Genomic DNA, 25,733 nt, shown 5'->3' on the forward strand with positions numbered 1-25,733 from the left:
CTCAGTTGGTTAAGCAGCTGCCTTCGGCTCAGGTCATGATCCCAGCGTCCTGGGATCGAGTCCCACATCGGGCTCCTTGCTCCGCAGGGAGCCTGCTTCTCCCTCTGACTCTGCCTTCCACTCTGTCTGCCTGTGCTCGATCTCACTCGCTTTCTCTCTGACAAATAAATAAATAAAAAATCTTTAAAAAAAAAATAAATAAATAAATAAATAAAAATACAAAAACAATTTGAAAACAAAGCATGAGACTGAATGATGGTCCTCTCAACTAAGAGAGTTGGGAGTTTCCCAGAGTCTGGAATGGGGGGAGGGAGAGGGTGCCCTTTCCCCAGCTCCAGGCACACAATGGCCAGGCAGAGATGGTTAATGGCAGGTAAGAGAGGCTGATCCAGCCAGACACAGTAATGAAGGATCACGAGATAGAAGGAACAGGAAGCTAAGGGTGAGTATTTCTCTAACTGCATTATCTCTTTTGCACACTTAGCTAGCCTGGTGATCTGGCCAGGGAAATGATCATTGACCACCTGAAAGAGATCTTAATGTCTGAAAATCTCCCGAATCCAAGCAAGAGCAGATCTTATGCACCCATGCTTGATTCTACCCTTAGAAACAGAGAATATTGGTATAAACAGGGACCGCTCCATCACCATCACGACATCCCATTGGTGGGTTCAGATGATCAAAATAAGCCTTCACCGCTACAGTATAGCCTCGGGGGCTGCCACTGAATTCAATCACATCCGCATAACAAAAGACAGTCACAACCAGGGACTGTTTATCACGTGTGCCCAGTCCGCTGAGGCTTAAAGCCCGCAGAGATGCAAATATGTGTGTAATACATATGCGCATATGGAAAAAACCCACTCATACTGCAAAGAAGTTTCCCAGAACCTCATTCCTTTTCATTTTCTTCGCTATTCCTCTGAATAGCTTGTCTTGAACACTATAGCTGCCAAGACAGAAGAATTCACTGCTTGAGAAGGGGAAAAAAAAAAAAATTCTATTATTCAAACTTTCTTTCCTTGAGCGGAAGGAGAATAGTGAAAGGGGCTGATGAGCTTTCTTTAGCAGGAAGAAGGTTATTTCTCCATTTAGCTTCCAGGCAGTACAAAGGAAAGTGGGATGCAGGGGAGCTGCCCTGAGCCCTCCACCAGAAGCCCCCACGCCCCTCAGCTCAGACAGGACTCCAAGAAAGGACCTACTCGCTCTCTGTGCCCCTCCCCCCACCTTGCCTGGAGCATTCCAGAGACCAAGGGCAGGTGTGAGACCTGGGCAGGCCTGGAGGGAAGCAAGGGGAGGGAGCAGGAGCAAGGCTGTGCCAGTTCACTTCCCTCTTTTCAGAGATGCTAAGAGGATTAAAGAGGTAATTGTTGCTTCTGGAGCTCTTCAGCCATAAGACACTCTATAAATACCCGCCAGCACCCCCTCCAGGGAAAACACATTTCATTAAAGTGGAGGTGAACACTGCAGAAAGATGGGAGTGCATCGTGGAGGGATTTCCCACCATTGTGAGTGGACCCAGTAACTACCTTGTAGAGTGAGTGATCCCCCCGACTGGCATCTAATAGGCCTGTTCCCATGTGTCCCTCCAGTGTGCACTTATGAGGCACTAACCGTCTGCTTCAGGAGCAGCAGGGCACAGAGGTTAAACACAGGGGCCTCCAGCAAGGCTGGCTGGTTAGAATCCTGGTTCTGCTCGCTTACTAGCTGTCTGACCTTGACAAGTCACTTAACTAACCTCTGTGCACCTCATGTCCCCCCCCCCCCCATGATGAGGGGATGACACCAGAACCCACCTCACAAGGTCATTGGGTTGGTCTTTGTCCTGTGGTCCACCGAGAGATCTAGAAAAGGCACAGCTATGCAACTTGCCTACCAAATGTAGGGCTCTAATGTCTTTTATTTCCTCTTTGGGTATTTGAGTAGGCCATCATTATATTAAAAACGAGGTGAAGGAGGAAGGATTGTTCAACTTGATGTGGACTGAGCACTCACTCCCATGGAAAACAGAGAAGGAAGGACAAGTCCCTGAGCTTCCCAGAGCCCCAACAAGGAAGGGTGTAGGGGTGTTTTTATCTTTAGCTGCCAGGCAATGGCATACAAAGGGAGTGGGGAGAAGCAGATTTATCACAGGCACTGTTTAGAATTACCAGGAGAGAGTGGTAATAAAGCAGACTGACTTTTAGTTGATGTTACTATTGTCCTAAGTTCTGTATGGACAATCCCCTCCCATAGCTCCTGCCCCCAACTTTTCCCTGTGCCTCAGTCCACCTGCCCACGCACACCAGGGGCTCACAGGAAAGAGACACGACCCCTCACTTGAATCTTCTACCAGGAAGCCCTTAGTACATCCTGGGCAGTAGCCGGCTTCCCTCCTTGCAGGTTCTTGGGCTGTATTTCCTGTAAAGCAAAGAGACACCCTCAGTCGGCCAGGCCCTGGTGGGAATCCCTGTCCTGCATTTAGATGAGCAGCTCAGACCAGAGGTTCCAAAAGTGTGGTCCCTGACACCAGCAGCAGCAGCACCTGGGAACTCATTAGAAATGGAAGCTTTCCACCTTCATGCCAGAGCTCCCTCCTGAATCAGAAATGCTGGGGTGGGGGAGGACCCCGGCAGCCCGTGTTTTAACAAACCTTCCAGGGGATTCTGATACGCGCTCAAGTTTGAGAACCACCAGCTTCAAGAAACTTACCTCGATTTTCCAGAGTCACAGTTTTCTTATTCAGTAACAGGGGTTAACAACGCTCATCCTGTCGGGCTACAGTGTAAGATTTAAATGAGATAATACATTTCATGCACCTGGTACAATGTCCCAAACACAGCCGGCACTCAACACACTGTACCTGTTATTATCAACGGTCAGCGGAACACACTCAGAAACAGCTAGAACGAGCGTGGAATCCATGGCAGCCCTGAAGCTCTGGGAAGTGGGTTAAAGGACAGTCAGAGGAGAGAAGTTGAAGGGAACTAGCAGATATTACTGTGCATTACCCCCAGGACACCCAGCATCTTGGGGTCACTATCCTATGTGATCCTACCAAGTCTCACTCCTTGAACACCTTGGGAGTTGGGAGTCCCAGGGAATAGAAGTGTACCCCCATTTTATTATTAAAATAAAGATAGTATGAGTTTTGAGGGACTGCCTCCAGAGAGGCGAGACGTGTCTGAATTCAAATACTGGTATTTAAAATGTGTCACGGACGCATGTAGAATGTTTTCTGAATTAATGACGGTGGTAAGTAGTATCACAGGCTGACTGACAGAGCGTCTGAATTTGAGAGCTAAGGAGAGCGCCCGCTGGAAGGATCCCATCATGGATTATAAACTGCCATTACCTGAAATAATTCTGGAAGAAAAGACGAGGGCCTCCTCACAGCCAGATGTGGTGGACACTGTCAAGCACCTGGTCCCTCCTGCCTCCCTCAACCTCCTCCCTTTGGCTCCCGACACACACCTGCCCTGGTTCACAGTAATTCCTCTGACCCCCTTCCCGGCTCCTTCTGCAGGCTCCTCTCTCCTGGCCCATGTGGCTGCCATGCCCCGGCCTGTCTCCTAAAACCCCACTCACCCTCTCTGGGGTCTGTGCACAGGAAGACAGAGGAAGGGGACACAGCTCCCAGTTGGAGGCCACCTCTGAATCTATTATTCACTCTGTCACCCAAATGGATATAGGAGTAGACGACGAAGAAGAAAGTCTTCCCCTCTGTGCCTTCTTTTGGGCAACCACATTGGCCCGGACACCAGATCTTCCTATCCACCCACCTACATCCCTCCACCTGATGGTCCACCAGCATCTCAAAGTCAAGACACCTGAAAGTGAACCCATCAGCCTTCCTCTAAGTCCATTCCTCCTCCCGTGTGGTTCCTTCCAATTCTATAGTAACAGGACGTGGAGCCGAAGAAATGAAGGGCTGGGTCTACTAGGAACAAAGACTGACAAGCCTATGTGAAGGTGCTGACAAGGTCAGACAAAGGGGTGCTAATAGGAAAATAGTTGTAGTGACCCCTAAATTCAAGTTCAAAGTACAGTACAAAAATGTAGGTGGAAATACTTACAACATTCAACATCAAATTACTAGCTTAATTCCACCTGTCACCTTCGAAACAAACCAAGACGATATTAACCCTCCCGACAGGCACCAGAAACAAAAAGTCCTGACCTGACAAGAGAATTTTTGGTAAAGAAATGTAACCATCTTCAAATAAGAAGTTGTGGCATGTTATGTATACAGTGAAATATTCAGCCATAAAAAACAAAAAGTCCTGTCATTTGCAGCAACCTGAAGGCATTATGCAGAGTGAAATAAGTCAGAGAAAGATAGGTACTGAATGATCTCACTTCTATGTGGAATCTTTAAAAAAACAACAAAAAAAAAAACCTCAGGAAAAAATATAAGACTAGTGACCACCAGAAGTGGACAGTGGGGTGGGAGAACGGGAGGAAGTTGGTCAAAAGGTACAAACTTCAAGTCATAAAATACATTAAGTCCTAAAGATGGAACACATGGCATGCAAACCATAGCAAACACGGATGATGGAATACGGGACAGTTGTACAGAGAGCAAATCCTAAGAGCTCTCATCACAAGGAACACAATTTTTTCCTTTTTTTCTGTTTTTTTTTTTTTTTTATAGTGTCTCTATGAGAAGATAGAGGTTAGCTGAACCTACAGTGGTTATCACTTCACTATATATGGAAATCAAACCAGGCCTTAAAGGTATACAGTGATATACAGTAATTATTTTCAACAAAACCAGAAAAAAATCAATTCATACTAATTATATAGGAGCTTCACTAGTTTCCAATTTCACTACATGGTAACATTGTAATCATCCTTACACATCATGCGCAGGCTCATGGAGCTCCTCCCCCTATTTTGGATTGGTCCAAAATAGATGAACACTCATGACCTCCCAGCACCCCCCTTTGCTAGACATCCTAGTTCCGGGGACCATTAGCCACCATTTAGAAACCTGGGATTCACCCCAGACTCTTCTCTCTTCCTCATGACCTACCATGAAGTGCAAACTCATGAATGCCCTAAATTCTACTTCCTAGACTGGGCCCCAATCAACACTGGCCCCACCAGCCCTGCCCCTCCCTCACATGCCCCCCACCCACCCACCCACACTTCCACAGCTCAGGGAGCCTGCTTGGATTTTGTCAGTGAATGCTTCCTGTTTAATGTCCACTATGCTTCCTGTTCCCCCAAAGTGGGAAGGAGGAACCACTCTAAACCACACTCTTCCTGAAATCTACCTCTACAACTATATTAAGCATGATTCCTTTGACATGATAGTAAAGGGAGGGAGAAGAAGGCAATTTCTATCCCCACAAACACATCTGTGTTATATTCCCGAGGTCAGACCTAGGGCAGAGTAAAAGCACATGAATACCCAAAGGAACTGAAAGCAGGGACTTGAACAGATACTGATCTATGTTCATAGCAGCGTTGTGCACACAGCCAAAACGTGGAGGCAACCCAATTGCCCATTGTTTGAATGGATAAATGAAATGCAGTCTTCCCATTCACCAGAGTATTATTCAGCCTTAAAAAGGAAGGAAACTGACACCTGCTAGAGCATGCGTGAAACTTGAGCCCATTATTATAAGCAAAATAAGCCAGACACAAAAGGTACTGTGCGATCCCACCAACACGAGGTACCCACGGTAGTCAAATTCATTGAGACAGAAAGTAGAATGCAGGTTCTAAGGGCTGGAGGGTGAAGAGATATGGGAAGTCATGGCTTAATTGGTACAAAGTTTCAGTTCTGAAGACAAAAAGTGTTCTAGGGACGGATGGCAGCGATGGTTACACAGCACTACGAACGTACTTCATGTCACTGACCTGCATGCGTAAAAATGGTGAAAATGGTAAAGGACATGGTATATATATTCCACTACAATTTATTCTTTTCGGATTTTGTTTATTCATTTATTTGAGAGAGAGCACATGTGAGCAGAGGGAGGGGCAGAGGGAGAGAGAGAATTTCAAACAGACTCCACACTAAGGGCAGAGCCCACCACAGGGTTAGGATTAGAGCTCATGACCCCGAGACCATGACCTGAGCCAAAACCAAGTCGGACACTTAACCAACTGAGCCACTCTGGTACCCCCATACTACAGTTGAAATAATAGGTTTTAAAAATACTCCTGAAAGAGGTACTAGTTAGGGACCCCTATCACAGAGGAGCCAGAGGCCTCCCCAGGGGCATTGTCGGCAAAATAGCCAGCCTCCCCTCAGACCTGGAAGTGGAACCAAAGTACAAAGTGAATTAAGAAAAGTGTCTTTTTTAAAAAAAAAAAAAAAAAAAGCCTTTTTATTGTATAGCAAAATACTTCAAATCACATAAACATATTGATTATTGAATTCACACATTCAATCCTATTAGCATATAGGGCATGTTTCGTTATAAACTAGCACTAGTTTAAAAATAGACCCCAGAGCTGCCTTTTTGGGATGTAGAATTCTGAGAAAGCCATTCTACAAGACGCTCCACCAGATTCCCACACAACAACGGCAGGGCCTTCTAAGCAGCCTTCCTAGATCAAATCTCCATCTGTCTCTACAGAACGATCTGTACAAATTTCAGATCCTTTTCCCCACCAGTTAACCCCTTCCTGTCATTGCCCGCAACCCGCGGAATGAAGTCCGGCTCTGGAGTGTGAGACGTGGCTGCTGGGCTTCCAGGAGAGTGAGCTCTGGGCTGTGTAGTTACACAGTGGACCAAAGCCTACCTCTACCCTCAGTCGGAGGACCTTCTGTCCATCTCAACCTCTCTGGTCTTGGTTTTTCATCTGTAAAATGAAGACAGCAATAGTCCTACCTCTGAGAGTTGGTATGAGGGGTAAAGGAACCCATGTCTGTAAATGCTCAGTGTCTTGCATCTAGTAAGGACCATGGAAGTCTTACAAGGGCCTTTGTGATGTGACCCAGCCTACTCTCTCCCAGTGCAATTTCTGACCTTGCTTCCCATGCAGCGCATTTTCACGAACACGCCACCTTGGGAATGCCTTCAGCCTCCGCATGTGCTGTTCCCTCTGCCCATACGTCCTCTTCCCGCTGCCCCACATGGGCCTCACAAATGCTTTAAGCGGTGTCACTTCACCACTGATGGCCATCCTGACTCCCACATGGACTTATGCCCACTTTCCTGGGTTTCTGTTGACACTTATGATCCCTACCTTGGCTACTTACCAGCTTACCTGCCTCCCCAGTTCATGAGCAGCAGGTTCCCAGGGGGCAGGAAACGTGCTGTGTATCCCCGTGCACTGACCCTCAAGCAACGGGCCTGGCACACTCATAGATGAATGAATGAATGAACAAACAAATGAATGCTGTGCAGTAAAGTGTGAGACCGTGCCCAGGAATGAAGGTCGGAAGAAAGGAGACAGGTGGGACAGCCAGAATGGAGCTGCATGAGGCCTCCATGGAGGAAGAGGGGTGTACTCGGGAGAGAGGAGGAAGAGAAGCAAGGTTTTTAATCACAGGAAGCAAAGAATCAAAGGACACAGGGATGCGGTGTACAGGCCACTGAGCCTCACGGGTTTCACCAGGGCCCAAACCATCAATGCCCGGCACAAATTTAGACCCAGAGAGACCAGTGATGGGGAAGAACACAGACAACATGCAGTCTGTATCTTTACAAGCCCTCACAGCTCAGTAAAGGGAGTTACACACCCAAAGTGGCTGCAGCCTGACAAAAAGAGAGTCAGAAAGGCAGAGACCTCTCGTACTGAATGGGGACTGGCAGTCAAGTTCCGAATCGTGCCTTTGCAACGTGTCTGTCCTTGTTCTACACTACTAACCAAGGAAGAAATCGGAGACCTGTCCAGCAGGTGGTGAGCCCAGGCGGTGGGGAGAAGTGTCCCCAGCCCTGCCTTGTCCTGAGTCTCAAGAACTTACAAGCTAAGGGGTCTTGGCCGGCAGCCTGGCAGTCAGGTGAGCTCCTGACTTGGGCATCCTCAGGCTTTGGGGTGCTCTACTCTAGTCAAAGAGCCAGGACACATTTCACATGATTGGTCACCTGATAAGCAAAGCCAGCCCCATGCCGGCCACTAAAATACAGGTTCGGCATCTTCAATGAGGTGCTGTTTCCAGTTAGAAGTCAACAAGGAGAATACATGATCTCGGGCCCAGAAGGGAAGGTGACAGAGAAATCCTAAAGGCAGCAGCCCCCCTATGTACAGAACTCGCTGATGCAGCCAGGGCCAAGTCCCACTCCCCATGGGAAGTGAGCTTGCTCCCCACAGCCCGCAGTGGGCCTGCCCACAGGCAGACACTCTGTGATCAGTGAACGGCCACTTGGCCCCCAGCTTTGGATCGATACTGACAAATGAGAACAAACTAAAAATAAACATAGGAAAACACACAGTGGGGAGAAAGAGGAGAGGGAGCAGAGAGAGACGAGAGGATGTGTCTGGCGCTCTGACTTTGGGAAGGCTAGTGGGACCCCTTGCCCCCACACACACCCCCTGAGGCCCTGGTCAGTACAGAGGTAGGGGTGCACTGGGCCAAGGTACATACTTCAAGATAGGACTGGGTTTCTTGGGATTCAAATGACATATTCAGTATTGGGGGAAAAGATTTACAATAGGAGAAAATGGCCAGGACACAGCATTTAATGACAAATGGAAGAAACAATACATAGTAGGAAAGTAATTGTGTTAACCATGCATATAAAAAGCCTGGAAGATACATTTTTATAACTTAACAGTGGTTATGTCTAAGGATGAGAGTCAATTTTCATAATCTTCTTCAAGTCTTTATCATACAAGGGGTAGGGGGAAGCACACATTCTTTCATTTACAAAGCAAGCCTACATGTACTGTATAGAGTCAAAGTTTTCAAAGGCATTACAGAAAGTCATCATAAAATCTAAAAGGCAAAAGTAAGCCTCAAGGCTAGCTGTTTTATATAATAATGGACATTCTGCAATAATCCAAAAGAATCTAATCATCTGGTTGCTTACTAATATGTGAACATTTGGAATCATTGAGACGTATTGTTGGAGCCAAAGAAAAATCCAAAGCAATGAAACAGAAATTTACCATCCTCTCTTTCTGGTATTCAGCCATTTACTTCAATATCAGAATATGCTCTGAAGAAAATGTTCAATACTTAACGGCAAAAAATAATAATAATAACCTGGTAAACCAAAAAAGTGAGAACAGAGGAAAAAAAATCTGCCAGGAATAACAAGGTTCTATGAGAACCAATTATATAAAAAGGCTTAAAAGAATAATTGAACATGTGCATTTTCCAAATCCCTTGAAAGGGTCATTTCAACTAAATTGTTCTCCAAGTAAAATAAAACATTATTTTCTCCAGAAGCTGCAAAATTTAAAAACCGGATTCTTAAAACCTTATTCAATAATATTATACTATAAGCATGTTTGCCAACGCATTTTATTATATTAGCTTTTCCTGGAGAATGATCTCAGGGTTCCCACATAGTAAGCAGTTGTTACGCAGTTATTTAAGAACTAGTAATTCCTGTGAAAGGTGTGTCTTTTATTTTTCCAGATCTATGGCAGAAGGTGGCCAACCAAATAGGGGAATATTATGCAAATGTTCCTTTCTTGGCTCTGCCCCAGCGAAAGTAGTGATGGTAATTCCAGCAGCCTGCCCACCGCTAAGGGAAGGCCTGGCTCAGAGGGAAGAGTTAACTGTGAGTTAGTTACTTAGACAGGCTGAAACCCAGAGGCTTTTAAGTGGGAAAAGGGGAGGCTGGGGGGGACCTCTATCTTCTAACCTAGAAGGCTGGATTCAGCTCGGGAGTATAAAAACGCTGGGTGGTTTTTCTCTCCCTAAATAGAAACAAGGCCATGTTCCCACTTCAGAGAAGCTCCTTCAGCTCAGCGGGACCCTGGGCTTCAAGGGTCCCAGAAACATAACGGGCTCCTGCCTTCTGCACCATGACCCTCTCCTGACCCCACCTCCTCAGTGTCAGGGGAGAGGCAAGTCCTCATTCCCTGGAAATGTCTCCCTAGGGAGAAGTTGACTTCATTTCCATCAGCACGAATGACCCACCTTTCCAGCACGGTGCTGTGCAGGCTGCACAGGGCAGAGGAGATTTGGTTAAGAGGCTCTTAAACCTTGAATAAAAAGAGGCACCACCAGCCCTCCAATACATCCTTATTTGCTTGCCTGAATCCAAAAAAAAAGAAAAAAGAAAAAACCACACAAAAGGAAAGAATGACAAAAACTGAGGCTAATTCCCAAGTCTTCTGGAAATTCTGGTTCAGAAAGGGGCGGTTGTGGTCTGGGATTTGGGTGTAGACCAGACTGAGGGCCCCTGTAAGCCTAAACCCACAGCACGTGTCCCTGCCACATGGCTGGAGCAGGGAGGTCATGGGCAGCAGGAAGGGGCCCCACCAGTGGCCACCTCAGTCCTGGAAAATGCAGGACAGTGCTCCCTCCTTGCCTCCGGGCTGCCAAACAGACTGTTTGGCACTGTTCTCAGCCCCAAGCCTGCCGCCCTGGAAAACCTCTCCTCCCCAACAGGGGACCCCCTCGTTGCCCCACACTCAGCTCCCACTGCAGCTGGAAAGCAGCCTCACCCCAACAAGTGCTCGCAAAGTTCTGGGCCCCCCTTTGCCACAGGAGCCCGCAATCTGGCTCTCTTGTCTCCCTGGTCATACTTCACCATTTTAAAAGCACTTTTAAAAAAATTTTTTTTTGAACAGGGGCACCTGGGCAGCTCTGTCAGTTGAGCATCCAACTCTTGGTTTTTGGCTCAGGTCATGATCTCGGGATCATAGGATCGAGCCCCAAGATGGGCTCCACACTCAGCACGGAGTCTGCTTGAGACTCTCTCTCTCCGGCTCCCTCTGCCCCTCCCCCTGCTCATGCACTCTCTCTCTCTCAAAATGAATAAATACATCTTTTTAAAAATATTTTAACAAAATCAGCAGATCATATGAATGACAAGACAATGGTAACATCCTGGTTATGATATTGTGTTATATTTTTGTCAGAAAACATTGCCCCATTGGAGGAAACTGTATAAAGCGTATACAGGATCTCTCTATATCATCCCTTATAACTTCATGGAAATCTACAATTACCTCAATCAAATTTCAATTTTAAAAAAACCCCAAAGAACGTATTTTATAAGCTTCACAGGAATAAAGACCAATCAAGAGGTCATCCTACTTATGGATGCTCCTACAAACCAACCCTGCTCTCCAGTAGTAGAAGCTTCTGCAGTACGTGTATTCAACAAGTGTGTGCATCATCCCTCTGTGTGCTGGTTACTGTACCAGGCATGACAAGGTCTGTCTCAACTGATGTTCTCAGAAAGTAAACAGTGACAAGAGAAAAGTGACTGAGGCGGCCCTTGTGTAATGGACAGTTTCATTATTTTTAACAGAGGTGAAAATACTTAGGTACACAGTAAGCAACTGCACTGTTTGGGTTCAGTTATCTTCAAGTCACAATTTGTCAGTGCCCAGAGTTCCACCTGTCGGGAAAACACGAGCATGGATTCCCAGCCACCAGCTCACTGTGTGCCACACACTTAAACATGGCAGCCTCTTTCTGTTCCTTCCAAGTATTTATGAGCAAGTTTCTTAAGTGGCTGAGGGGGAATACAGTATTTGGTTTGCTTTTTTTTTTTTTTTTTTTTTTTTAAGTGACCAAAACCTTGTGTGCCTTTTAGCAGGAAAGTTCCAGAGATCTTAAAGAAAAAAACATGTTCCTGGCCATGACAATCCTCGCTCAACGCGTTGCTTCGTTTGGCAGCTGCTGTTTGTCTAGATTGGGTATAGGTCTCAACTCATGTAAACAGCCCTTTGGAGCCATCCAGTGACCATCCTGTAACTCAGAAGGGCCAAAGGCACGGTCCCAGCCACAGATTCTTCTCAAAAGGCAAAGGTTTAAGGCACCAACAATCTCCCTTAGTATATTTAGAGCTGGCTGTACTTACCAAAGTATTTCTAGTCCATTATCTCATTTGCTCCTTTTAAGGCTTGTCAATACTTCTGCATAAAAAAACCAAAGCTAACTCAAGTATTTGTCAATTCTTGGTTACTCGGGAATTGATGATTCACAATTATGTTAGCCTTTTGGATGCCTCCTCCTATCCTACATGGCATTTTACCACCTTTCTACCAGTGGATTGGCCATAGCTTGAGTGACAGAGAATGAGTCTTGAGTCAGAGAGGTGAGGTTAGAGCCCAGCTCCATGACTCAGTGGGTGGCCCTGCTTGAGCCTCTGAACCTCTGTCTCTTCATCTAGAACAGGGGGGTAACACCCACATTGCAGGGCTAAAGCAGTCATTAAATGCGACACCTAGATAGCACACGCTGTGATTGTTCACAGTATTAGCTCTTCTGTCAAAAGTTAGTTTTAAAATAAGATTGGTTCCATAGAAACAAGAAGTAACAACTGAAGTGAAATTTCTTGATTATCAAAGAATTCATATTATCTACAAGAACCCCTGAATTCATGGGCAATTGAGGACATCTGATCATCTGTAGCTGCTACAGAAATGCCCAGATGACCAAGAGGATTTCTTTTTTATTTTCATTTATATGAGTTAGTAAAGAAATGTTCCATTATCTTACCCTTCAGGGAAAAATCCATTAAAAAACTGCATGTAACTAAAATCCACAGAACACTAAGTACAGTGTGTTCTCATCATATTTCCACATTTTAGTTGTACACACAAACTCCGAATTTAGGAAAGCTGATTCTCTGCCCATGTCTAGAACTACTGGGAAACAGGTATGCTGTTTAATCTAACCTGCTTAAGAGAATGGCCTTATAAACCATATATAAGTGGCCAAATTTCAAAGAATATCAAACATGAGAAAACATGTTTGGAGTGAATATATTGACCGCTCCTTTCTGCCCTGTCCAACATTAGCCACTAACACTAAACTTCTCAAATTACAGTATGTGCACCAGGAAGTAGGTGGAGCCACAAGGTTACAAGAGCACATCTTCCTAGAACATCGGCGTTCCTGAGTGGGAGCCCATGAAACACCCCGAGATGCCCAAGTTCATGTGTTTACCACTCTCTGAACTTGAGAGCAAGGGGAAGACTGAAAAGCACTACTGAGGGGCACCTGGCTGGCTCAGGTGGCAGAGCAGGCAACGCTTGACCTCAGGGTTGTGAGTTCAAGCCCCATGTTGGGCACGGAGCTGGAAGGAAGGGAGGGAGTGAGGGCAGGGGAGGAAGGAAGGAAAAAGGAAGGAGCGAGAGAAGGAGAGAGGGAGGAAGGAAAGGAAGACACACAACACTACTGAGGGTGAGGGAAAGACCAGTTTACAGAACACCCATCTGCCAAGGCCTATGCTAGATGTTTGCACATCAGTCATCTTAATTCCACACTTAGTCATTCAACAATCATGGGAAGAAGACCGGGAAGAGCCAGTGACTTTTACTACTGTGTAGAGATACATTTTAACTAGGCTTTCCGAGCCCTGCTCAGCATTAACAACACATCCTTCAAGTCATGGGCCCTAGATGAGAAAATAAAAAGTTCCAGGAAAACGCCAGCAGCCACCTCAGACATGAGAAAATCAGTTGATATAGATACAAAATGTGCTGGCAGGTTATGAACTTTGTTTCGTTAAAAAGGGCAACTTCTGAATATAAACATATGACCAAATTTACTAATAAATACTAATAAGCCCCAAGATGTGATACATTTTGTTAAGAACCTCTGTTAATATTTCGTTAAGAACCTCTTGGAGGGGTACCTGGGCGGCTCAGTTGTTAACCTGACTTTGGCTCAGGCTGTGATCTGGGGGTCCTGGGACGGAGCCCTCCGCCTCCCAGCAGGGAGGCTGCTTCTCCCTCTTCCTCTCCTTCTACCCCTCCCTCCACTTGTGCTCGCTCCCAAATAAGTAAAATCTTTTTAAAAAGAACAAAAAGAAGCTCTTAGAGTTTATTTGGTTTCCCTAACCCAGGCAGGCAGGAAATAAATTTGCTCCTGACACAAATTTCAGCCACTGTTTGCTCAACAGAATCTTGCCAAGAGACCTTCTTTGCTGTAGTGCACACCATCTCTCCCCAGCCCCCTCAGAACATTCTTTGACCCTGCTGCTGCTAAGCGCCGCCCTCTGAGTTCTTCTCACCAACATGAAAGGACCCCATTACTGCACTGGACAGAAATAAAAACTCCTTGACTTACCTTGGCCTGTTGAGCTGGTGGGGCCTGACCTCCCACCCATCATCTATGGAATAACACACACGACACAAAAATCGTGTGTCATGAACGCCAATGAAATATACAAATACCAGATATTTTTGTTGTCCTCATGATTATCGTATTTTACACCCATTCTGACAGACTGCCTTGAGACTCCCACAGATGTGGTCAAATGCCCAGCAGCAGTTTAAAAAACTTTAAACAGGCTAGATATACAAATTGTCAATTTGGTAAAACAGGAAAAATTATTTGTCATGAAATTAACAGAATCTGGGCTTTGGCAGAACACTAAACCCATTATAAACATACACTCTTCTTCCGCTGACTCAGCAAGGAACCAGAGCTCAGGCTGTGTGCAGAAGATATAAGAAGTATTGGCCGAGAACATTCGTGCAAAGTGGACACCAGAGGACCGTTTACTGTGTGGTTAGAAAACGGATTTGCTTCCAAGAAAAGCAATTCTTTGGTTTCTGTGACAGGCAACAAACTTCTTCCATCAAAGTTGACATGGCAAAGGAATGCAGTCTCCACCCAGGGTGGCTGGTCTTCTGTTAGAAGCACGTAGGGTCCCCAGTCATAGGGGAAGAACACACCCCACATTACAAGTGATTTCACAGGCTGCCACACTGCTTTTAGACACGCTTACTCTACAAACATCCCCCAAAACTGGCAAAAGGCATCAGAGAATTCGTCCCATCATCTGCTCTCACCTCTGCATCCCTGTGGTTCTTACTTCCACTCTGGCAATGAACTTCGGAAAGAAAACACAACCTAGTGTGAGCACCGGACCTAGTGAGCACCGGACCTAGACCCTCACAGTGCCTAGATCCCTTGCACCAGGCTTGCTTGTAGCCGCTTAATAAGCCTCACTCTCTGCAAGGTGGCTTTACTGTGCCAGCAATGGACACCGCAAACAGTCACACCATCAGGGAACTAGTTGCTCCAGTAACCCCCACAGCCAGGCCCAGGGATGTCACACATTCCTGTAAGGCCATGACAGACAGGCGGCAGACTAGAAGAGCTCACCTACCAGGAAGCAGAGACCACATTCTCCTGAGTTCACCCTGAGATTCCAAGAGAGAACAGCTCTGACCAAGTCCCAAATGGCCACTCCTCCCAGATGGCCCAAGTCTCTTAAGCAGTGGGCAACAGGAAAACACACTGGCAAGCCTCCATGGCCATCACCTTTCTGTGTATCCCCTAGGATGACAAAGGACCCCTGGGATCCCTGAGTGTTTCCTCACTATTCTACAGAGAGCACTTTATTGGGATTATAAAATAAGGATCTTCATTACTTTGTTGTTGTTGTTGTTTTGTTTTGTTTTTTAACTTAAATCTGACTTCTGGTGGTTTCTTAACTAAATCACAAACCTACGCTTGTTTGTGAATATGCTGGCTCCAGATATATCTGTATTTTGGTCTTTAGTTGCCAGGAAAATTCCAGACTCCCAACTCTGTTTTTATTCCATCAAATCTGAGCAAGACTTAAGCGGTGGGCGAAGTAGAGATGCGAGAAGCACGTTGACCGTCACAATTTCCTACAGCCTTTGATCTCCGTTTCTCCGGTTTCACCAGAACTTAATGGAACTGAAAGGAATGGGGCGGCGGGGGTGGGGGGGTGGGAGGGTGGGGTGACTCTGCCTTTAAAAAATCATGTCATCATTGAAATTTTAAAAAATAACTGTATTAATATTTCATCTGATTCAGAAATGGTAAAAGAGAAATCTGCCAGTAAAAGACCAGAATGAGAAAAAAAATAAACAGAGGAGAAATGCTGCAAATGACCACATCATTTACCGTGGGAACATCTCTATAGTGTTTTAAGAAAGTAATTGTCTTGAAGATACATTGGAATGTGAGCACTATTGGAGGGGGAGGGTTTCAATTTCCTATACCTAATATGTCACAGTAAAGGGACAATGTACACTTAACCACTTACTGAGTAGAAAAAAAGTAACAGACTTCTCAGAATAATATCTATGGTCATAGTCACAAATCATAGAGATAACATGATCCCCAAAGCAGCCCCACTGTTGTGAAGACAAACTATAATGGTCAAATCAACTTGTGATTTATTCACCTAAATTCTGGTCTCCTGCCCACATAGTAATAGATTGGGGGGCTACTAAAATGTGTTTCTTTATTTGAAATTTAACTGAAGAGATAATGAGATTATGGTAAAATGACATTCTGAGCACTGTAGCCAAAGAATGAAAGTGAGAATTTACCCCTCTTTATTATCCTACGGGTCACAATACTATGCACAAACTCAGCTTGAACATGCAGGAATACAGATCAGCAGTTAACCTCCCTCCTGACCTCAGCGGGGTCTGCTCTCACCTCCCTCCCCGGGGCCCAGTGCATAAGCCTTCTCCCCCTTGATTGTCATCTCCTTGTTGTCTGTCCCTTCAAGCAGCTCCATGAAAAACTTGGACCTTAAGGCTCCCACTGACAGCCCCTAAGATAGCACCTAGCATATCAGATTGGCATACTGGTTCAATAAGCACCTGAGACTGAATTACTGAACTTGAGAGCTTCTGAGAAAGGAAATGGAGAGGATGACCTCACCCTTTCATGATGCATTCAACTGGCTTCCCTCTGACACCTGCTCTTGGTCTAGTTCAATGTCAAGGGGTATGCCCGGACAGATTCACTTTTGTTGGTGGGTTGTCTTCTACAGGATTCCAAAAGACAACACAATAAAAAAAATCCATTGCAGACAGATCCATTCTTACACCTACTCCCAACCCCTACATTCCCTGCTCACCGCTACAGTCCATGTCTGTATTCGTTTCTTATCTTTCCGGTGTTTCCCTACGCAAATATAAGCAAATTCCCCTATATATCGCCAGATCCCCATCTCTCTTACTTGAAGTTTCCATAGTCTACACACCAGTCTCCAGCTTGTTGCTTCCACATGGCAATGTAGCTGGACACCATTCCACATTGGAACAGACATCGTCACTCTCTCTTAACAACCACACAGCACCCACTGCACACGGACACCATCCTTCAACCACTCCCTCACAGAGACTGCCATATACCTGGTAACTTCGGGTGCCTGGGGTTACACACAAAGCTTCAGTACTAATCTTGTACAGGTGTCACCTCAAGACGCGTGCAGGTGTGTGTGTGAGAAAAACCCCTGGAAGAGGATATGTATAATGTTGGTTTACACTGTAGGGTTGTTAAGAAATACTGTTGGGTATTATAAAGAGATAGTGGTAGCTTCAATGTATGTATGTGCTACGGGGCACTGGAATTTTTTTCCATTCTTCTCAAGGGGAGTGCTAACCTGATTCTTCGCTTTCATAAAACACAGACCCTTTGAAATTTTCAATCGATGCAGCATTCCCCAATGGTAGCCGGAGTTTAGTTTCCTATTCTACTTCCACCCATCAATTTTCTAGGCTAACAGATTTTCCCTCTAGAAACCTATTAGAGGAAAACAAGCCCTCTAAAAAAAGCCTTGAAAGCCTAGTTAATATGGGTGGAATTAAATTTTTATAAGAATATTCAGGGATTCTAAATCAGCAACAAATACTTTTTTTCATCACAATACCCAAAATGACATGGAAAGAAAAACATAAATGAATATTTTAAAACCTCATTCATTCCAATGCAGAGACCTCCGAAAGTAGTTGATATTCTGAGTTTTTTTAGTAATTCATGACTTGACTTTTTTTTTCATAGTGACAACCTAAAATTAGAAAATGATGCCTATTTGCAGAATTAATGAAAAGGTCCTTTTCCCACCCCTTCTACAGAAGGCACTGAGGAAATCACATACTTTCACATGAGAATCTCGGCTCTAAAAAGCTGACCCTTTGACTTCCAATATTTATTACAGTCAAGGAGCACAAAAGCAATGATCTCCTTTTGTTCCAATATATTCTTCACGAAATACAAATATACTCGACTCTATTCCTTTGTTTGATACAGTTTTGTAGGATCTGTTTAATGTATTTCAAAACCATGTATCATGGATAATACAATGTTCTCTCTGTATGTGTGAATATAAACCAATTCTAGGGACAGTTAGTTATTTTAATCAATAACTCATCAAGACATGCTCAAGAATGTTTTTAGCTGCTTTATTCACAAAAGCCCCAAACTGGAAATAATCAAATGTCTACCAAGTATAGAATGGGTATCTGAATTTCATACAAAGGATGTGCACCCACAGGTTTATAACAACAATGTCCACAATAGCCAAACTATGGAAAGAACCTAGATGTCCATCAACAGATGAATGGATAAAGAAGATGTGGTATATATATACACAATAGAATACTACGCAACCATCCAAAAAAAACCCCAAATCTTGCCATTTGCAACGATGTGGATAGAACTAGAGGGTATTAAGCTGAGCGATATAAGTCAATCAGAGAAAGACAATTATTATATGATCTCATTGATATGAGGAATTTGAGAAACAAGGCAAAAGATCACAGAGGAAGGGAGGGAAAAATGAAACAAGATGAAACCAGAGAGGGAGACAAACCCTAAGAGACTCTTAATCTCAAGAAACAAACTGAGAGTTGCTGGATCCAGTGGGGGTGGGTAGGGGGTAGGAGGGTTGGGGGACTGGGTAATAGACATTGAGAGGGTATGTCCTATGGTGAGTGCTGTGAATTGTGTAGACTGATGAAACCTGTACCCATGAAACAATATATTATATGTTAATAATTAATTAATTAAATTTCATACAATGGAATACTACAGAGCAATGGGGAAAAAATGAACAATTTATACAACATGAATGAATCTCACAAAACTTAAGTATGATTCCATTACATGGAATTCAAATCGGCAAAACTAATTTGTGGTGACAAAGGTCAGAACAATAATTACCTTTAGGAAGGAAGGGCATAATTCTGACTGAGGAAAAGGGTACAAGGGAGCTCTCAAGGTGCTGGAAATGGTCTACATCTTGATCTAGGTGGTCCTTACACAGATGAAAAAATTCTGAGATTTGTTATCTTTACTGTAGGTAAATTATATCTCAGCATCCTGAGCTGGTCAGCTAGCATCCTGACCAAGAAGTCCTTAGTCCAGGAGCAGCCAACTATAACTGCTTCTGTTATCTGTTTTTGAGTAATATTAATTCCTCTGTTAACTAGCAAAATGAATGTGAGGAATGATTTTTCTTTTCTTGATGAAATCAGTGGTTAATTAGCCTATTGGGCATTAAGAATGGAGTAAAATTGTTTAGACAGTCTCTACCCTTGAACAGACAGGGTATAAGACTCCATCCAACAAGGCCTCAGACATGTACCCTTAGACTGGATCCCAAAATTGTCCAGTCATTGGTTTGGAAGATTTCTGGGCTGCCTGATGTCTATCACAAGGAAAATAGAATCCTGCTTTTGGAATACTGGCAACTTGGTTTCAAGGGAAGCAGTCATCCAAAGTGGTGATCAGAGCACCTAAGGGGACACAGAGCTGGGACTTCAGGTGACAGAACGGAACATATGGTCTGCCTGACTGCTCATACCCATTGTTTTAAGAAGCGTCTTTATGCTGAATTTGTTTGGAAACTTGCTCTCATTATAAGCTGGCCATGATGTAAGAGAACCCCAATCCTCACTCCACTACAACTTTCCAGTGGCTGCCATCCCCTATCCCAGAAAACTCAAAGAGCACATGTGACCAGTCTGGCTTAGACCCATTGTCAGCAAGTATGAAGACCGTTAGAGCATAAAAAATGTGCAGAGATGCATGTTGGAGGGTGATACATTTCCTATGAACAAAATGAGGAATGAAACCAGGGGTGAGAAAAGTTGTATAAATGGGTACATGACAGCACACCAACACCCAGAGAAAGATGCCAACCAGGGGGAGGTTTCCAGCAGCATCCACAGCTCTTGGAGGCTTGTACAGAGATATAGAAGATATGATCGTAAATATTTACGACCCAAAGTTAAATGAGATGAAAGACTCAGAATTCTAAAAGGTCTTGACAGGCTGATTTGGTGAACAAGACCTAACAAGATGAAATATACAATTTAGTTGTACAAATTTAACAACTCAGGACAAAAGGGACAAGGATCAAGGACAAAATCTTTTATACTTAAAACTTCTGGGGTTTTGGATATCAAGTTCAATGTGAATTGGAAGTATGTTATGGTCACCAAAAATGTAATGCATACATTACATTAAAAAAAGTTTACTTTGAAAATATGTAATGCAGACAGCTATTTGTACATCTATGTTCATAATTATTCACAAAAGCCAAAAGGGGGAAGCAACCCAAGGGTCCGTTGACAGATGAACTGGATAAACAAAATGGGACATATCACTGGGGCACTTGGATGGCTCAGTCAGTTAAGGTCAGGTCATTACGTTTGGCTCTGGTCATGATCCCAAGGTCCTGGGGTTAGGCTCCCTGCTCAGCAGGGGGTCTGCTCCTCCCTCTCTCTCTGCCCCTCCCCCTACTTATGCTGTATCTCTCTCTCACACAAATAATAAATATATATATTTTTTATTTCTTTATTTTTAATGATTTTATTTATTTATTTGATGAGAAAGATCACAAGTAGGCAGAGAGGCAGGCAGAGAGAGAGGGGGAAGCAGGCTCCTTTCTGAGCAGAGAGCTTGATATGGGGCTCAATCCCAGGACCCTGGGATCATGACCTGAGCCAAAGGCAGAGGCTTAACCCACTGAGCCACCCAGAAGCCCCTATATATATTTTTTTTAATGGGACATATACATACAGAGGATGATTATTTAGTCTTTATTCTTTAGATTTTTTTTTTTATTTGATAGAGAGAGAGAGCTCACAAGCAGGCAGAGAGGCAGGCAGAGAGAGAAGGGGGAAGCAGCCTCCCTGCTGAGCAGAGAGCCTGATATGGGGCTCAATCCCAGGACCCTGAGATCATGAACTGAGCCAAAGACAGAGGCTTAACCCACTGAGTCACACAGGTGCTCCTATCACTCAGTCTTTAAAAGGAAGAAAATTCTAGCACCTGCCACAACATGGATGAACCTTGGGGACATTATGCCAAGTGAAATAAGCCAGCCACAAAAAGGCAAATTCTATAGATTCCACTTAGTTGAGGTCCCTAGATTTAGTTTAATTGATAGACAGAAAGTAGAACAGTGGTTATCAGGGGCTGGTTAGCAGCAGTGGTGAGTGCACAGAGTTTCCATCAGGGAAGATAAGAAGGTCCTGAAGATGGATGGTGGAGGCACACTGTGAACGGACTTTATGCCACCAAGCTGTGCTCCTTGAAAGTGCTTAAAATAGTAAATTTTATGGTATATATATTTTACCACAATCTTTTAAAAAGATGTTGTTTATTTATTTGTTTAGGGAGAGAAAGTACATGTGTGCCAGCAAGCAGGGGTAGGGGCAGAAGGAGAGAGAATCTCAACAGACACCCTGCTGAGCACACTCCCCCCCACACACACACACATGGATTCCATCTCATGACCCTGAGATCATAACCTGAGGCAAAACCAAGAGTCGAACGCTTAACCAACTGAGCCACCAAGGCGCCCATTTTACCACAATTTTTTAACATCCATAAAAATGCAATGCAATCTTCTGCTCCATTAATATGAATAGTTTGCTGTCCTGCTCTATGCTTTGCTCTCAGAACATGCCTGAAGGCAAAGCATGATTTCCCTACTTTGTAAGAGGTCGGAAAACACTACCTACCCAATCCACCTGCTCTACCAGCCCCGGGTTCCTCCTTCTCTATCACACCAACTTCTTGGGACCCAGAATGGCTCATCTCCCTCCATGAGGGGATGCCTGGTCACCTGTTAAAGGAAGGGGCTCCCCAAACAAGTGCTTCATCAAGTTCCCAATGTCTCAGTCAGCAGAGCTGACTTCCAGGAAACTCAGGGCATGGGCACCCCTTCAGAGAACCCCAGAAATCCTCTAGGTAATAAATATTTCAGAAAGCCTTGGCTCTCCATCCCACTTCCTCTCTGCTACCTCCAACACACACACCCTCACACACACACACACACAAACACATGTGCACACACGTACACACACACACCTGTCCTGAGTCTCTGCCTCCCAGAGGCAAACAGGTGATTGGTATATTTATTCATGTAATAAATATTCAGAGTTTGGGGGAAATTTTGAAGTTCAATTTTTAAAAAAGATTTATCTTTTCAGGGACTGTATATCTCATGAATGACCACATTATTGAACGCTACTATTATCACAACTTACCTCATTTCTCTCTCTCCTCCAATAAACTAGTCTAGGAAGCTGAGACAGGGAAGGAGCCCACAAGGCCCCCACAATGCCGGGGAATGCCAGGTCCCGAAAGGAGGTCTGCAGAAAGGGGAAGGATTCATTCCCACTCTTGGTGTCCCTTTCTCTGTGGCTGTTCCTGCCTGTGTCCCCTCGCCCTGCCTCCTCCCCAGAGCAGGAGAGGGGACTTGTCAGGCTTGCCTGGGGGAATGGAAGGGCTGGACGCTCAGCCCCTTCTCCTTCTGTCCCTTGGGCACCCACAGGAAGCCCACCTGAAGTTTCTCTCCCCCATGCCTAGGAAGGAGGCCTGCAGGAGGCAGTGCCCCTTGAGGTGGAGGTTCAGAATTAAAAAGCTCTTTGTCGTCACATACTACAGCCTCCAATTTAGCTTTTATCAGAAGTAGTTCTTACCTTGGTCTCTACCTGTCTGACCCCCACAACCCTAGTTCTGAACCAGTTCAGAGCACAGGTGGGAAGAGCACATTCCTAATGGGCCCTCGTACGTCACACACATAACAAGGTAGTCCCAGGCAGGCAGGTCTGTGGGCAGAAAGCAAAGAGGCTGGGAAATGGCTTCACAGGGACACTGCATGATGCCGAGAATGTGCCAACAAGCCAGTGATCTCTGAGGCTGGAGCACCCAAGGTCTGCGAGGCTGTCATTATAGGACTTTTTCACTCTTTCGTTTCTGGAACAAAGGGACTGTCCCTAGACATGCAACCTGAAAGACCCAGCATTCAGTCTCTCTGAAGGAAATACCGGAGTCTCAGACAACAAAACAAAATGAAATCAGAAGGACAGTCCAAGTCCTCCTTATGATTATAAATGGCATGGAATATTTATGGAGTCTAAAAAAGGAAAGCCACGCTTGGGCCTAAAACTCTTTCTGGCAAGTGCACAACCCACCTAACATTAGGTCTCCTCAACCCAGTGTGACACTCCCTCCCCACCTATCTTGACAGATCCCATGAGCCAAGGAATCTCCACGTTTCCAGCTCATCATGCTAGAGCCATAGTTGAGGTCTATAAATTTTGTATCCTCTTCCTCCAAGAACAAGAGAGGAATAACAGCATCTGAGTAGCACTTGGTTAAAGGTATTAAAACATGAACCCTGGGCCTTAGAGACCACTTCGTCAGTACTGCCCCGCCTTGCCCCCACAAAGCAACCGTGCTAACGTAAGGTAAATGCGGTGTATGACCTGACCCTACCTGGGGAAGCCTGAACCTGAACTGGATACGAGAAGGCAGTAAAGACATAGCAGTAATTGTGCGAGTTATGATTATGTTATTTTGGTTGTGCAAGGAAATTTCTTTCTTTCTTTCCTCCTTCCTTTCTTTCTGGGAGAGAACGGAAGGGACGAAAAGCCATACTATATTAAGGGTGGAATGTCAAGATCTCTTTTTTTAAACTGAGATGTAACTGACATACAACACTGTGAACATTTCAGAGGTACAACGTGTTGATCTGGTGTCACCCTGGAGTCAGCTGTCACTTCCACTGGTGTCACCATTTTTTTTTTTTAAGATTTTATGTTATTTATTTATTTGACAGATAGAGATCCCAAGTAGGCAGAGAGGCAGGCAGAGAGAGAGGGGGAAGCAGGTCTCCTGCTGTGCAGAGAGCCCGATGTGGGGCTCGATCCCACCCTGGGATCATGACCTGAGCCAAAGGCAGAGGCCTTAACCCACTGAGCCACCAGGTGCCCCTCTTTTTTGTGCTTAGAACATTTATGATCTAGTCTGTCGGGAACTTCCAAGTTTATAATACAGGATGTGAACTCAAATCACCGTGCTGTACATTAGATTCCCCAGAACTTATTCAACTTCTTATGGTCAGTTTGTACTCTTTGACCAACCTCTCCCCAATTCTGGTGCCTGGTAACCACCACTCTACACCCTGCTTCTACAACTTTGGCTCTTTTAGATTCCACATGTAAGTGGTATCATATATATTGTCTTTCTCTGCCTGACTTAACCTCCCTTAGCAAAATGCCCTAGAAGTCCATCCATGTGGTCACATGTGACAGGATTTCCTTCTTTCTCATGGTGGAATAATACTCCATTGAATGCACAAACCACATCTTATAGATCCAGTCATGTTGGTAAACACTTAGGTGGTTTCCATGTCTTGTATATTGTGGAATTGTGCAATAAAGTATCTTTAATTTACTTGAAAATATCTTAGCATTTTTTACAAATGGAGTGAATGAATGAATGAATGAATAACTGGCCTGATCCAGAGGAAACAGAGCTAGTTAGTGGTGGGGCTGGTTAATAGTCCAGCATCCTTCCTCTAATGTTTTACAAAAGACCATTTGTGAAGTTTTTTATCTTCTACACCAGAGCAGCTACTCAAGGTGACTGTAGTCAAGTAGAGGGCCATTCAGGCTCTGCCTACTCAGCTTTGGAGGGGCCCTACAGGCTCCCCATCTGTGTGGCAAACTGAGTTTTGATTTAAAAAAAAAAAAAATTTGCTAGGTTGGGCTTCTTCTCTGATCCAAACAACCAAGTAATGGCCACATAGTCATTCAATACTAGCCTGGGTGGACATTTGTTCCAAGTTTCTAAGGCCACATCAGTGTACCAAGAAACTCAATTCCCTCATAATGTAATAGCATGACCTAACAGAATTAGTGTATAATCACACATAATAACCATGAACTGCTTACTACATACCAGGGACTATTCTAAGCATTTGACAAGAGTGATCTCAGTTAATCACTACAGCCTCCCAGAGATTATTGTCTCCACCATGTAGATGAAGTGACTGGGGCACAGGGAGTTTAAGAAACTTGCCAAGCCCACAGAGCCTTGAGGGACAGAGTCAGCATTTGATGTTGACTCTATCATACATACTCCTTAAGGCCATGCGTCACTTCCTCATAGTCATGCCTAATGTTTTTCACTGGGAGAAATGGTCCAGGGATAATTCTTTCTCATTGCTGCCTTTAAAAATACTACAGGAGAATTGGGGTTCCTGAGAGGCTCAGTCTGTTAGGTGTCTGACTCTTGGTTTCATCATGATCTCATGGATCATGGGACTGAGCCCCGCTTCGGACTCCACGCCTGGCAGAGAGTGTGCTTGTCCTTCTCCCTCTGCTCCTCCACCACCTCCACTCACACTCTCAAATAAATAAATAAGCCCTTTAAAAAAAATACTACAGAAGATAGAAACCCAAAAATAAAATTTGACACATAGGCCAAAAAAAGTCTGATTTCAGAAAAATCTTTCGCTGTGTTTTCCTCATAAAAGTTTCAAATTATTCACATGTTGTTTAACTCTTCCTCAAACAAAACTGGGTAAGAAGTCCAGGCAGCTCTGCCATTTCTCCTCTAGAAAACTGGGCAGTGG

The 25,733-nt window shown here is 44.6% G+C and overlaps 1 protein-coding gene and 1 non-coding gene across 4 annotated transcripts in view; both read right to left on the reverse strand.

Moving 5' to 3' along the window:
* The window catches only part of CAMK1D (calcium/calmodulin dependent protein kinase ID), a 430,643-nt gene that overhangs the window by 332,031 nt on the left and 72,879 nt on the right, over positions 1–25,733 (reverse strand). The window lies entirely within an intron of this gene.
* Positions 17,355–17,484, reverse strand: LOC132021045 (U6atac minor spliceosomal RNA). Its single transcript, XR_009405223.1, has one exon. It is a non-coding gene; the product is annotated as a U6atac minor spliceosomal RNA (small nuclear RNA).

This window comes from Mustela nigripes, chromosome 6 (genome assembly GCF_022355385.1).
Source record: "Mustela nigripes isolate SB6536 chromosome 6, MUSNIG.SB6536, whole genome shotgun sequence".
Lineage (NCBI taxonomy): Eukaryota > Metazoa > Chordata > Mammalia > Carnivora > Mustelidae > Mustela > Mustela nigripes.